Source organism: Jaculus jaculus, chromosome 4, assembly GCF_020740685.1.
Source record: "Jaculus jaculus isolate mJacJac1 chromosome 4, mJacJac1.mat.Y.cur, whole genome shotgun sequence".
In the NCBI taxonomy this organism is placed as follows: domain Eukaryota; kingdom Metazoa; phylum Chordata; class Mammalia; order Rodentia; family Dipodidae; genus Jaculus; species Jaculus jaculus.
In genome coordinates, this window is record NC_059105.1 from 99,264,318 (window position 1) to 99,278,730 (window position 14,413).

Here is a 14,413-nt window from a genome sequence, read left to right on the forward strand (position 1 = left end):
CTTCTACTTGAGCCTCCCAAGTGCTGAGATTAAAGGCATGAACCACCACATGCAGCTCATTTATTATTTTATTTAGATAAAATCATACTTTATGGAACTTTCTTATTCTTTAGATTGTTTACAAAACCATTTCTTAAATAGAGCTTTTTGACTATTTTCAGTTACTTGTTTATTTATACCTTGAATATTTTTTCAAAGGCAAGTGATTCTCATGTAAACTATGATCACTAATCACTTCTGTAGGTACTATACTAAAGAAGCCCAATGGAAGGATGTTCTTTCTTTACCCCCTCAGCAACAGTACGGTAGAAAGTCTTCCTTATCCTTGACCTATCTGGTAATCACTATTTAGTATACCTCCATTGTACTAGACTCTTCCCGTTACACATTCCTATTCTATTATCAAGACTTTTGTTAAATTACAATCTTAATTTCTCTTACAATTTGGATACATTTTACCTCCTTCTAATTCCAGCAAAGTATTTGCAGACATTTCCATTGCCTTTTTATGTCTTGGGTCCATAGCTTTTAAATCAGTATACTTTTTCACCTTGATTATCTTAATCTGAGAATCAACTCAATTTCTTGCAGCATAATTGTCAATTTAAAACACTCAAAATAATACTAAAATATTTGATGTAAATGTGGTGAAATTTATGGAAAGACCTGATAATTTCCTATGTAGAAATTTATTTGTGTAAAGAACCCATGAGAAGATACCTACTTCAAAGCTACATGTGAATAATTTTTAAAACAGCATTTTTAGTGTATTGTTCACATGCATTTGAACAGCAATGAAGTCCTTCAGCACTAATGGAATAATGTGATGGATATTTCGTCGGCCAGTTGATAAAAGTAGAAATCAAGGTTTTGAGTTAATTAAGTTATTTTAAATACTCTCTTTTACATAAGGAACATTTCCAAAAGATATACAATAACATTCAGTTTATCTTGGGGGCTGAAGAGATGGATAAGTGGGTAACATACTTAGTGAAAAAGCATATACCCAGTATCCACATAATATGCTATAGAGGCATGGTGGTTTCAGATGCAGTCCAAACATTGAGGAGGCAGAAACAGGGAATGCCCAGCACTCATAGCCTAGAACAACTATTGAGATCTAAGCTTACAGGAGAGATCCTGTCTCCAACAATAACTTGGAAAGCAATAAAGGAAGACATCTGACATTGGCCATTTCCTCCACATGCACACATGTACCCCAATGCATAAGAACAAGCAGAAACATGTGGACATACATGCAAAAAAAATAAAACCCACGTATCTTGGCACAGGAATATTTTTAACAAAATCTAAACTGTAGGAGAGGTGATGTCTTCATCTTTCCCCCTTATCATTATTCAGATTGGCTATTGTTATCGTCAGTACCAAAATAGAAGAACATATTGTACAACAGTAGTTGTCAAAACAATGTTTTCCTATTGTTTTCCATAACTTCTGTGACCAACATGCAATCTGAATGGTAAGATTATATAACTTTATTGGATTTACTTTGGTTTGAAATGAAAGTATACTTGTTATAGAAGTAGGCTTTATTTTTGTTAAACCAGGTGAGAAGTGCCAAATTTGTTACTACTTTATCAGGAACTGGCATATAAAATCTGCAGATTCCATATGCATGTATTAAAACTATATATAAGAAATTTAACACACACATATAGACACATTCAAACAGACAGATCAAATATGTAGTTTATCATGGAAGAATTAGAAAGTCATTGACTAGTGTTAACAGTCCAAACAAACAAGTATTTTGAAAACTTTCATATCCAAACTGAGGAGTTAGTAATCATCAAATAACATACAAGTTTCTACTGTTAGACTCTCTAGTTTTTTTCATTCATAAGCCTAATGTAAGTATCATTTTCCATCCTGTATCAGGTAAGCTGATTCTGTTTATGCTTGGCTTTATCTATAAGAAAATTCCAGAATGAAAATCTCTGTACTTTCATCTTTGTGCCAATGAAGAAAAGAAAGGTTATAGTGAATAATGCTTACATAGAACTGGCTAAAAGTAGAGTAGATTTTAGGACATCTTATGTTGAATATTTCAGTGAGAGCCTGATGTTGGACTAACTATGTTTCTTTCAAATACTTTCTATCAAATCAGTGGCTGCAGAGGTCTCATCCCAAGGTGTAAATAAAGGCTAGTAAAGATAATTTAGCAACTATGAGAATTAGGAGGTTGTAGTTGAAGGAAAAAGACAAGCATGTCAGGATTCAGAACCACTTACATAGCCTACCACTTCAAGAAGAACCCAGTAATGAGAAACATTTTCATACTAAACTGACATGACATATAACTGCTGTCACTTTTGCCCTCATGTAATCCTGTCCTGAGATAATATATGTCAACTTTCCCTGATACTTTTACCAAGGATGTAACTAACAAAGGGATGGATGTAAGTAATAATTTAGAGTAATACAAGAGAGAGAGAATGCACCAACATGGAAAGGAACATAGTGGTTGCAATTTTCATTTAAAAAGTGAGAAAAATGGCATATTATTTTTTTAAAAATATTTTATTTATTTATTTATTTGCAAGGAGAGAGAGTGTGTGTGTATTCATGAGAATGGATATGCCAAAGCCTGTAGCTACTGCAAATGAACTCCAGATGTATGTGCCATTTTGTGCATCTGACTTTTTGTGAGTTCTGGGAAATCAAACCCAGACCATTAGGCATTGCAGGGAAGTACCATAACCTCAGAGCCATTTTTTCCAGCCTGATATATTAATTAAATTTTAATTAACATATTTTGACATTCCCTTGTATATATCACATTCTCATACATATATTAGCTCATAATATGTGTATTTATTTTTAGAACTATGTCTGTGATAGCAGATAAGTTTTTTCACTGAATATAATAGCAAATGAACACATTAAAGATTTTATGTAATATTATTTGCTGTTTTTAATATTTTCTGGATTTATTATCCCTCTGCTCAGTGTCAGGGATATTTGTTATAGAAAATAAGGTTCATTAATATCCGACACTCTTTCCAGACTTCTTTTTTTTTGTGTGTACACATTTAGTTTTATTGTAACAAAGCTACTGGTACACTTAACGTTTAAAACTGAGCAGTATTTTTCCTTTCCAATGAAAACAAAGAAAATTTAAAAATAAAACAAAATTACAATAGAGAATGTCAATTCCAAATAAATCCTACAGGTTCTGCTGATTCTCCCATAGAGTGGCAGGGCTCAAGTCATCATTAGGAGAGAATTTTATTTTAAAAGTGTCATCTTAAACTGCAAGGATGTCCATTAAACATCACAATTAAACATGCCAAAGGAGAAACCATGTTGTCAAAATGCCCACTTAACCCACCCAGACATCTCAAATGCACCCTTTGCTGACCTTCTATACCTCATTTTTTAAAAGATTTTTTTCTTTTTATTAAACAAGAGAAAGTAGACAGGTTCATGTTGGTAAATGCTAACTGTCCGTATTCACATAGAGACACAGTGTAATCTCTGAGCCCAATATACAGAGAAAGGAGGAAAGAAGCTAGAATCTATGCACTACTACACAGGGCCAGCACCCTCCAGCTTCTGTCAGAATGAAGGGAGCAGAAGGTTTTTTGTTTTTTGTTTTTTTTTCCCCCCACAGAGCACGGTGGTGGTGTTATTCCATATAGTTCTTATTTAGACAGGAAGGGATAAAAATGAATTTAGAACAATTTTTTTAAAAGATTCTTTTCCTGTTGTATTCTGATCAGGGTAATTTCCTCCCAAAATAAGATGAGAACCATGATGTTGAGAAAAAGAGACCTCAAAAATAGGGCTACTGAGCATGAGAGGTTGTGGGGAGAAAAGACTGCAACTTGCTCCCAGGGACTGGAGAAAATTAAAAAAATAAAAAATAAAAATAAAAGATTGGAATCCATCATTGTTCTTTTCTATTAGTCATCTTCTCCTTCATCCTCCTCTCCTTCCCCTTCATCATCATCTTCATCTTCTTCATCTTCAACCTCATCCCCTTCTTCATCAATATCTTTCAATCCTTCTTCTTCATCATCATCATCATCATCATCATCTTACCCCTCTTCTTCTTCATCATTCATGTCAGGAACCAAGTAGTACTGCAAGGGATTTGACCAAATATCAACTTTGATGACCTCTCCTAACTCATCTGCACCTGCGTCAGAATGGTCTGTAAACCAGGTAAAGAAGCTCTCTGGCTCTTCGTGCTTCCTCTTCCTACTGGCTTTATTCTGTGTCTGACTTGAGCATTTCGTCAAATCCTTTCCAGATTTCCATTTGATTTCAGTGGACTTTGAAGATGGATCACCACTCTCATTCACATGAAATACTTTGGAGAGAACTTTATTTTCAAAGTAAGGATTTTCATCAAAATAAAAATCTATTCTGTAACCTGATTTTATATCTTCAAATTCTGTCACCTCAACTCTGGTCAGGTAATGCAGCGCCTCTTCATCTTCCTCCCCAAGCAGTGCAGACACTTGTGGATGGCTGACAAATGTTGTTACCCAAAAATTTGGGATTTTGGCGATCAATTCTGAACTCTTCTGAAAAATTGGTTGGCGAAGTTTGTTATATTTCTGTTCTACGTTCAAAATTTCCTCACTGGCTTTTTCATTAAGTATATTTCATTTTGTACTTCATCAATATGTTCAATTGCTTCTTGCTGTTCTTTTTCTTCCTTCTGCAAGCCAGGCGAGGCCGACGAGTCGGCTGGCTTCAGCGCAGAGGCGGGTCTGGGCTTCTTGGGTTGAGGCAGGAGCGGAGATTGGCCTTTCGGGGCCATGCCACGAAGAAAAGATCCGCAGACTCTAAGCCGGCCCTGGGAGCCTGTGGAGCGCAGCGGCGGGGGAAAGCCGGGCGAAGGGTCTTTCCAGACTTCTTAATTAAAACATAATTATTTAAATAATTTGAGAAAATATAACATTTTAAGTACATTCTTTTTATTAGTTCATTATGTATACATTGATTATTGACAGTTATGTTGAATAGTGACTAAAGCTAGGCCATAAATTTCACCTTCATCAACTTCATTTTCCCATAATTTGTGTTGAAAATGGAGAATGTTATAAGGAATTATCCACAGCAGTAATCCCTGGTATAAAATACAATTTCTAAATGTATTCAAAGTATAAATGAAACAGGCACTGGGCTGGCATCAGGCATTTGTAAACCACTCTAATCTCTTTAGGAAAAAAATATTTTGGAAATTTCAAAAGCTGTTGTCTCTATTTAAGGTGTTTCAAGTTTATGTCCACAATAGGATGAATGTCCTTCTTGCTTTTCAGAAGAATGTTCAGAAAAGAGCACCTTTTTTGGCTACTGCTGAATCTGCATCAGTAGGCAGTTAGTTATTTGTAAGCCAGCCCTTTTGAGTGGAATTGAAGTGCCTCAGCAGAGCTGGAAAACCTTACCAAATTTAAATAATTGGGGCTGAGTTGTACCTCAGTGGTAGAACTTTGGCCTAGCATTGTGAGGCCATGGATTCAATCCAGGAAGGACTGCATTATGGGGACTATGTTAATGATAATAAAAACACACTTTTAAAGCTTGTATAGGCTGTGACAGCTCACAGTAGGAAAACTGTGATAATGAAGGATTGCAGAATGTCAGTTATTTGGCACAATAAAGATTTCATACTTTACTATGCCTCGTGTTGCTTCTGGGAGCTTTGGACCTGATACATGGCAGGGGGTGGGAGTGAGGCTCTTCTCACTCTCCCCAGAACCATGGTGCTATGCTGTGCATGGAAGAAGCAAAACACAGTACTGCACAGGATGCTGTTCTGGCCAGTTTTAGAAGTGGCACACGTCACTCCGCCCACAGCCAGAGGCCAGAACATATTCAGATGGTCTACACACCTAAAATAGGATAAACTGGGTGACAAAGTGTAGATTCTTTGGCTTTTTATTTTGCCCAGCAGAATATGAGAAGTAGTTGTGAACATCTAATGAGTCTCTACTGCTACCCTTTGTGGCTTTTTAGTTCATGCCATGTCATTAGACCATTGAAACAGCCACACAATATTCATAAGGTGGAAGTAGTGTGTGACTTAAACATGGGGATCAATTCTGATAGAACTGCAACTTTAAGAGATTGAATATTTTGGGGCTGGAGAGATGGCTTAGCGGTTAAGCGCTTGCCTGTGAAGCCTAAGGACCCCGGTTCGAGGCTCGGTTCCCCAGGTCCCACGTTAGCCAGATGCACAAGGGGGCGCACGCGTCTGGAGTTCGTTTGCAGAGGCTGGAAGCCCTGGCGCGCCCATTCTCTCTCTCCCTCTATCTGTCTTTCTCTCTGTGTCTGTCGCTCTCAAATAAATAAATAAATTTAAAAAAAAATAAAAAATAAAAAAAAAGAGATTGAATATTTTGATCTCTCTCTCCCTCTCTCTTTCTCTCTCTCTCTCTCTCTCTCTCTCTGTCTCTCTCTCTCTCCTTCTGTCTTTCTCTCTCTCTTTCTCTGTTTTTGCAAGCCTTGCTCTAGCCCAGGCTGACCTGTAGTCTCAGGGTAGCCTCAAGTTCACTGCATTCCTCCTATTTCTGCCTCCTGAGTGCTTGGATTATAAGGATGTGTAACCATGCCCAGCTAGATCTCTATTTATTTTTATTTTTAAAAATTTAAACTTTTTTAAGAGAGAGACAGAAACAGAAAGAAACACAAAGAAGGAGATAGATGATAGATATATGGATGGATAGACAGAGATAGATGATAGATCGATAGATAGATAGATAGATAGATAGATAGATAGATAGATAGATAGATAGATAATGGGTATACCCAGACCCTCTTTTGCTGTAAATGAGTTCAAGATGCATATGCCACTTTGTGCATCTGGCTTTATGTGGGCAGTAGAGAATCGAACTCAGGCTATCACTTTTGCAAACGCATACCTTAATTTCTGATCCATCTCTTCACCTCCTCTGATCTCTACTTTTATTCCTATAAATTATGAACCTGTTTGTAAACTCACTTTTTAAAGAAATAATTCATCAGATTGAAGCAAATAAATTTATTACTACTCCAAAATTGGTTGTCAGAAATTAATATCCGTTTTTTTAATTAGTTTTCTATTCAGCAAATACAGGCAGCTTGGTACCATTATTATGCTCAACCATGACCTACCTCCTCCCCATTGGCCCCTCCTTGTTGAAGTAAATGGGTCGTGCATTGTGGAGTTAGCCCACAGTTATTGGCACGATAAGTGTCTCTGCATATCATGACCCAACATGTGGTTCTAATATCCATGTTTTATTTTGAATGTTTTCTAATCAGAAGACACATCCCATTGGTCCTCATCTAATGAATGTCAACATGTGTTCCATGTTTCTACTTCCTGCCCTCAAGTTCATGGACTTTGTTGCCAATGAAATGGAATTTCAAATCAGAGACTTGACATTTACTGACAATGTTTTGTGTAATGTTCTGAAACTTTTCTGAAAATTATGTAACTCAACAACAGTCAAATCATGTTATCAAGGTTGATTGAAAAATACTGATAATGTTGGATGGAGAGATTGCTAAGTGTTTAAGGCATTTGAAGCCCAAGCCAAAGGACCCTGCTCCCCTTCTCCAGTACTTACGTAAATACAGATGCATAAGGTGGCACATGTGTGTGGAGTTCATTTGTAAACAGAGGCCACGGAGTGCCCATTCTCTCTATCAACCTCTTTTACTAACTCTTTCTCTCAAATAAGAAAATAAATATAATATAATTATTTAAAAATTAATGATGATGTTATAATATATGAATTAAGTATAACCTTTTATCTCTTAATGTTATTGTAAAAATAACTACAATGGTACAAAGTAAGTAAAGTTGTCCTACGCACTGACCTAACAATTAGGCAAAAAAGGACAGATCTTAAATTATTCCAATTCCATATATAAAATCCATCCCTTGCAAAAATGTAGATAACATAAAAGATAAATATCGTTTATGAATGTTGATTGAAGAAAATTTGAATAAAAATAATTTAATCAAATAAATAGCTCTACAGCAATACTTGTGATTACTATAGTAAGCTTTCCTTGAAAAACTAACATAAAAGTAGTGGGAGAATTATTTAAATGAGGAAATGGAGATTCAAATTCGTACTGAATTTTAAGAGATATGACAGGAATAGAAGTGATTTAAAAGTAGAAGTGTGGAAGACAATCTTGAACTCGGTGGGGAAGGGACAGCACAGCGACTGTCCTGTTCCTGCTTCCTCCTACACGTGCACGTCCTGTTCTGTGGTTTCTTTTCTTTGGATAACATTGCATGTAGAAAAGGCATGTCTCAATTACAGAATGTCAGTAATCCTGAATACTAAAATGCATGTTCTCAAATGCATAGTTTGAAAAAGGAAATTAAATTTTAAGAGAACTCATAAATTTCTTTTGCTTTCTATATATCAGAGCATATAGTGAGGAAGCAGCTAAAAGCCTGCTTGTAGAAAATTGTGCTCCATCCAACTACCCATAGGTATGTTGGATATTTAGCACAGGTATAGATATTATCAAGAAATTACCAAGAAAGATGTAAAATGGGTCAAGTATAAGAGATATTTTTAGTCTAATTATACATTTTGTTAACTGTTACATTTTCATCATTTTTTTTTTTCTGAATTAGGATGTCTTTCCATGATATAGTCTATGGAAGGAAATAGAGATAAAAGGAAAAAAAATCATGAGTATTTTTTGCATTTTTCTTAATTAGTTTCTATTGTGCACAATTATTTGTTTGCTAAAAACATATGTTAAGTTTATCCTATGCATAGTTGCTGAACTTGACATTGGATAGTTGTTTGTAGAGGATTTAGGTGCAGGTTAGTATTTTCTCATTGTACTCCTTCTGTGTGTGTATCTCTGCTCTTCATGAAGATCACAGAAATATAAACTCAGCCTCTGAAATAGACTTTTGTCTTGAAAGATGTTGTACTGGCTGCTTAAGGAATTAGACACTAGTCAGTTTACTTCTGGGCAATGTTATATGTGCCAATTCACCTGCTACTGTTGGAATGTGAACCAATATTACATGTTTTCGTAAACTTGGAATTAACCATGTCGAAACTGCTTATAGATGGAAAAATCCATTTACTTATGAATCACTGGGGTTATTTAGTTTTTACAGTACTAAAAAACAATCATTTATCAAGTTCTAATTATGTTCTATACAATGGATGCAAGTAAAACATGATAATAATCTAGTTGAATAATCTTTATTTAGTACTAAAATATAAAATTGTGAAGGAAAACATAAAATGTAATGCCAGATACAATGTGAGAGATAGAAATGTAGCTTAGATAGTTATGCATCAATATCTAGAGGAATATATATATATGACATAATTTTATATGAATAATTATAATATAATACATCATATATGCAACATATATTTTATTTTTTTCTTTTTATCAAGATAGGGTTTTGCCTCTGGAATTCCCTCCATAGTCCAAGCAAGTCTGGCCTCCAACTCACAGTTAATGTCCTACCTCTGCCTCTCAATTGCTCAGATTAAAGGTGTGTACAACCATGCCGAAATTCAGTATGTATGTAGTCTCAGGGTGGCCTTGAACTCACAGCGATCCAAATTCTAGAAGCATATTTTAGGGCTACTATTGATTTAGATAATCAACAACTATTCTATAGGCAAATGTCCACCTCTATTTATGTATTTATTTGCTCAAAACATGTATTACTTCCCCAGTCCATTTAAGGTAAGCCCTTTTAGTCTGAATTATATTCTTTCATTTTCACATTGTTGAATAGGAAAATAGCATTTTGTACAATTATTCTTCTCTTATAATGAATTTCAATGATACAGAGATTTGACAAATTGATTATTTTAACAAAAGGATTTCAAATTGTGTATAAACTGTTTACTTTAAAGCCATTCCTTGCCTTCTACAAAGAAGGCTGAAACCCATGAAGATGTAGAAAAGTGAATTGATAGATGAATTTTACACTAGAGGCAAAATAGCACTGACCAATGAAACAGTTATTTTTTTTTTTTTCTGAGACAATGTAGGTTATGCTGGCTTTGAATTTATGACCTTAAGTAATGGGATTTTAATGGGGCCTCATGAAACTCATTGCATTTAACATTTTTTTTGTTTGTGTTCACACTTCTAAAAAAACTGAAAGTATATAGTCTGTCTTTTATCCCCATGATATCTAACTCTTCAGCTAACATACAAAATTATTTTGGTTTTTAAGTATTTAAATCAATCCTAATGCCCCAAGGAATAAAAAAAGCTATCACTTTTTGAATTAAATAATATGGAAACTTTGAATATAGTTTACTAAAATATAAAAGTCACTGATAACCATATAAGTGTTGCTGTCATGTTTTATGATTTCTAAAACTTGAACATAGCAATGTTGTTGTCATTTTAATATTAGCACAAAATATATTCATTATAAAGTAAGAAGTTCATATTCATGTCATTTTACAATGCATGTTTTGAAGTTGAAGGCTCTTATTTCCTAATTATTATTTCCTATTCATAGCCCAGTTTAGGAATGGCGGTTCAATTTAATCAAGTAAATCCAGATTCATGAACTTTTGACAAGAATTACAGACAATACTGTGTGTGTGTGTGTGTGTGTGTGTGATATGCATTAGTGTGTGTGTTTGTGTATGCACACATATTTTAAAGTACCTAATCACATGTGTGTGAGAGTATTGTGTGGGTGCATGGGCATATGTGTTTGCATGTGTGTAGAAGCCAGATATTGATGTGGCATTACATGAATATTTTCCATGTTATTCTTTGAGACATATTTAATTAATCACTCTATTGGTTACCTTCTTGTTGCTGTCAATAAATACTTATCCAGAAACAACTTAAGGATGGTAAGCTTTTTTTTTTTTTTTTTTTTTGGCTTACTTAGGAAATGGAAGATAAATAGGAAGTTGGAAGTTGGGCATGGCTAGAAAACCCAAAGCCTCACCTCCAAGTCTTCCACACTGCTAAAGGTTCCACAAAGTTTCCTCAGTAACAGTAACTGAGGACCAGTTGTTCAAACACAGTCTGTGTAGGAAGTTCAAACCACAACTCTCAATAACCTGGAGCTCACCAAATAGGTTTGACAAGGTAGCCAGGAAGCACTAAGATCCATCCTCTTGCCCCTGTCTCTCCAGTACTGGCACTACAAGTATATGGCACCACATCTGGCATTTTATGTGGGCACTAGGAATTCAAACTTAGATTGTTGTGCTTGCACAAGCACTTTATCCACTGAACAATCTTCTCAGCCCTGAGACAAAGGATCATTTATTAATAATAATAATAATAATAATAATAATAGTTGTTGTTGTTATAATTATAATTGGGGCAAGAGAGATGGCTTGGGAGTTAAGGGACTTGCCTGTGAAGCTTAAGGACCCAAGTTCAATTCCCTAGTATCGATATTACAAATGCACAGTGTGGCATATGTCTCTGGAGTTCAGTTGCAGGAGCTAGAGGCCCTGAAGCACCCATTCTCTATCTGACTATCTCTCTCTCTTTCTAATAAAATAAATAAATTATGATAATATTTAAAAATAATAATACCAACAGCAGCAAGAAGACAGTGCTATATCTGTCTTTGAAAAGTAAGAAAAAAACTAAATTCTAATGATGTATGACTTTTCACAAGAACAATTACAAGCCACCATGGTAGGGTTGGATAGAATGCTGCTGGTTAGACCAACTTGCACCAGTATTTTAAGCCTGGAAACAATTATTCATAAATATGGCATGAGAATGGCTATTGTGAACCTAGTTTATATAACTAAGGTGTCTGCTCAGGGCTGTTGAAAAACACTACTGAGTTTTTATTGTGGTTAGAAAAAATAGTTAAATTTCAAAAATGTCATTACTTAGAAAACACCTAGGACATGATGGGCAAATGGTATGCCATGGTAAATAAAAAATTATCAATTTTGTTTTGTTTGAAGAAGACATAACTTCTGAATGTGCACCTGTTTATTCAAGGCCATTCTGCTTGGTACATTCAGAGCAGAGATAGTATTTCAACTTCTATTCCTAATTAGTTGAACCTTTACCAATGAACACAAACATTTTACAGGTCATTATTTTTCTTCCCTACATTTTTACAACACACTGACCTATGTGCAATTTAAATTCTGAGGTTTTAATTTCATCATCATTATTGCAGCTTTCTAAATGCCACTGGATGTAGATTACTGCCAAGTAAGGCTTATTACTATCATGCTGGGTTATGATGTACTACAGACAGGAACATTCAGCTAAGGCCAAAATCATTTATTTCACGCATCTAGCTTATAACACACTCTGCAGAGGAAATATATCTATAGGCATTCAGGAAAAATGCATAAGTAAAGAATTATATTTAGCATTTACCTTGAAGTTACATCCCCAAATTTAACACTTTTTCACTTAATTTACCACATTAAAAGTAATCATCCATTTCTAATAATAAGAAGCAGGGTGATTTTATAGACATGTATCAATTCAGCATCACAGTCTTCATACTTTCCTGACATGTGTAATACCTATTGTGCTGAAGAATTTTGGAGATTATGTAACTTGAATTAGAATAATGTTAACAAAATATTAAAAGGAATATTGTAGAAATAATATTTTAAATAACATCTTACTCTATACAATTATTATTTTATTTTATCATTAATTGTTGTTGTTAATTACTTAATGGCACATAATTAATAAGTTGAATTATATTATGGGCACATATTATGTTCAAGAACAAAGAAAGTAAATGTTGCCTTGATGTTATCCGTGATATTGATAATATATTGGGGTCTTGTAAAATTTTCCCTATAGATATAGATTATTTGCAACTAATTTCTTTTCTTTCTACCTCTGCAATATACTCATTGAAGTGAAGAACTGTGTTGCTTACATAAACTTAGTGCCAGCTTTCACTCACACACACAGTGACCATATTTCTCATCAGTCTTTATCTAATGACTTCTTTTTTACTGACAATTCTCTGCAACCTAAAATTGAAATCAAATTAGAAGTCTCCTTCTCAAACATAGTGTCTTAACTGAAGGCATATAAGACGTCAACTGCAAAAGATAAATAAAGAAATAATGTCCAAGAAGAAAATAAATAAGAAAATATTGATAATGGTTTTGTAACAGTAGCACTTATATTTTTTCCAGGCTAAGGGTTATAACAGTAGATGTTGTCAACTAATTATTGAAACTCTGAATTTTATAGCTATGTCTGACTGCACTCTATATGAGACCATATCCAAGAAAATAGACAATGGTTCATAAGGTAGGTACTCAAATCTTTGCAACACAACTAAAAGTTTTATTATGTCCATCCTATATGTCTTGCCTGCCAATTACCTCAGACACAGATCAATCTATACTGACAAAAAAGAAACAACAGGCCCAACGCATTAGACTGCCAGACAATAAAGTTCAATCTTCCATTAAGGTGATAGGTGATAGATATGAGTCATTCACAGACATAGACTATTTAGTAAAAGTGATATTTGTGGACCTTTGTGCCTTACTTTGACCATTAACTCGATATAGGTATTTTAAAAAATGCCCAGTAGATCTTTCTGTACAAATTTTCTAATTATTAGAAGGGTTTCCCTTGGATTTCTTCAGATAGTTACTTGTGAGTAGTATTTTGCTTTTATTTATATCAAGAGGAATGCCTTTGCAAAGAGTTCAGGCAAAATCAACAGCGATGAGGAAATTCAACTCAAAAAGAATTTTTTCTTTTTTCCCCCTCAGGACAGTTTCACAGTAACTTCATGTCTACTATTCAGGATAAGGGTACTTCTCTATACATGCAAACATTATTTGAAAGCCCTCTTACTGAGTGGTAGCAAAGACTAGGAAAGTAGAAATTTTCTTATTTTCAAGAATGTAAAATAAGAGGCAGTATTAGATAATAATGTAGATTACTAAGGGATAGCTGCAAACTTAAAAAAAAAAAAAAAAGTTAATCACAGGAAGCCAGGTTGCATTCACCCATATGCAATAAGTAAAAACATTCTAATCTAACCACAGATTATTTTGTTTCTTTCAGTATTCGTCTTCTCTGAGAATGAGATAAAGAAAAGTAGACATAGTGCATCAATTTATTATTTCCATACCATAATGGATTGATTTCATATACATGGCTCGGCAAGTTTCTTTAAAAATAAATCAACCCAATTGACAAAATACTAAGGTTCCATCTAATATTTTCAATTGTAATCATGACTATAAAGGAAACGGATTGTGACAAATTTCTAAATAACTCAGAAGAATGATACATAGATATTAGAATGAATGACAGAAATGAATTAAATAAAAGTAGTTTAACAATACTTATTAAAATAACTTTTTGTATTATTCCTTGTATTTTTCCCTGACCTGTTAATCATTCCCATACTTTATAAACTCTTAAATGCCCAAAACTCACATGT

General features: G+C 34.3%; 1 protein-coding gene and 1 pseudogene across 1 annotated transcript in view; one reads left to right on the forward strand and one right to left on the reverse strand.

Moving 5' to 3' along the window:
• Nucleotides 1–14,413, forward strand: part of Lrp1b (LDL receptor related protein 1B) — a 2,087,209-nt gene that overhangs the window by 87,051 nt on the left and 1,985,745 nt on the right. The window lies entirely within an intron of this gene.
• LOC101603357 lies at nucleotides 3,927–4,792 on the reverse strand (annotated as a pseudogene).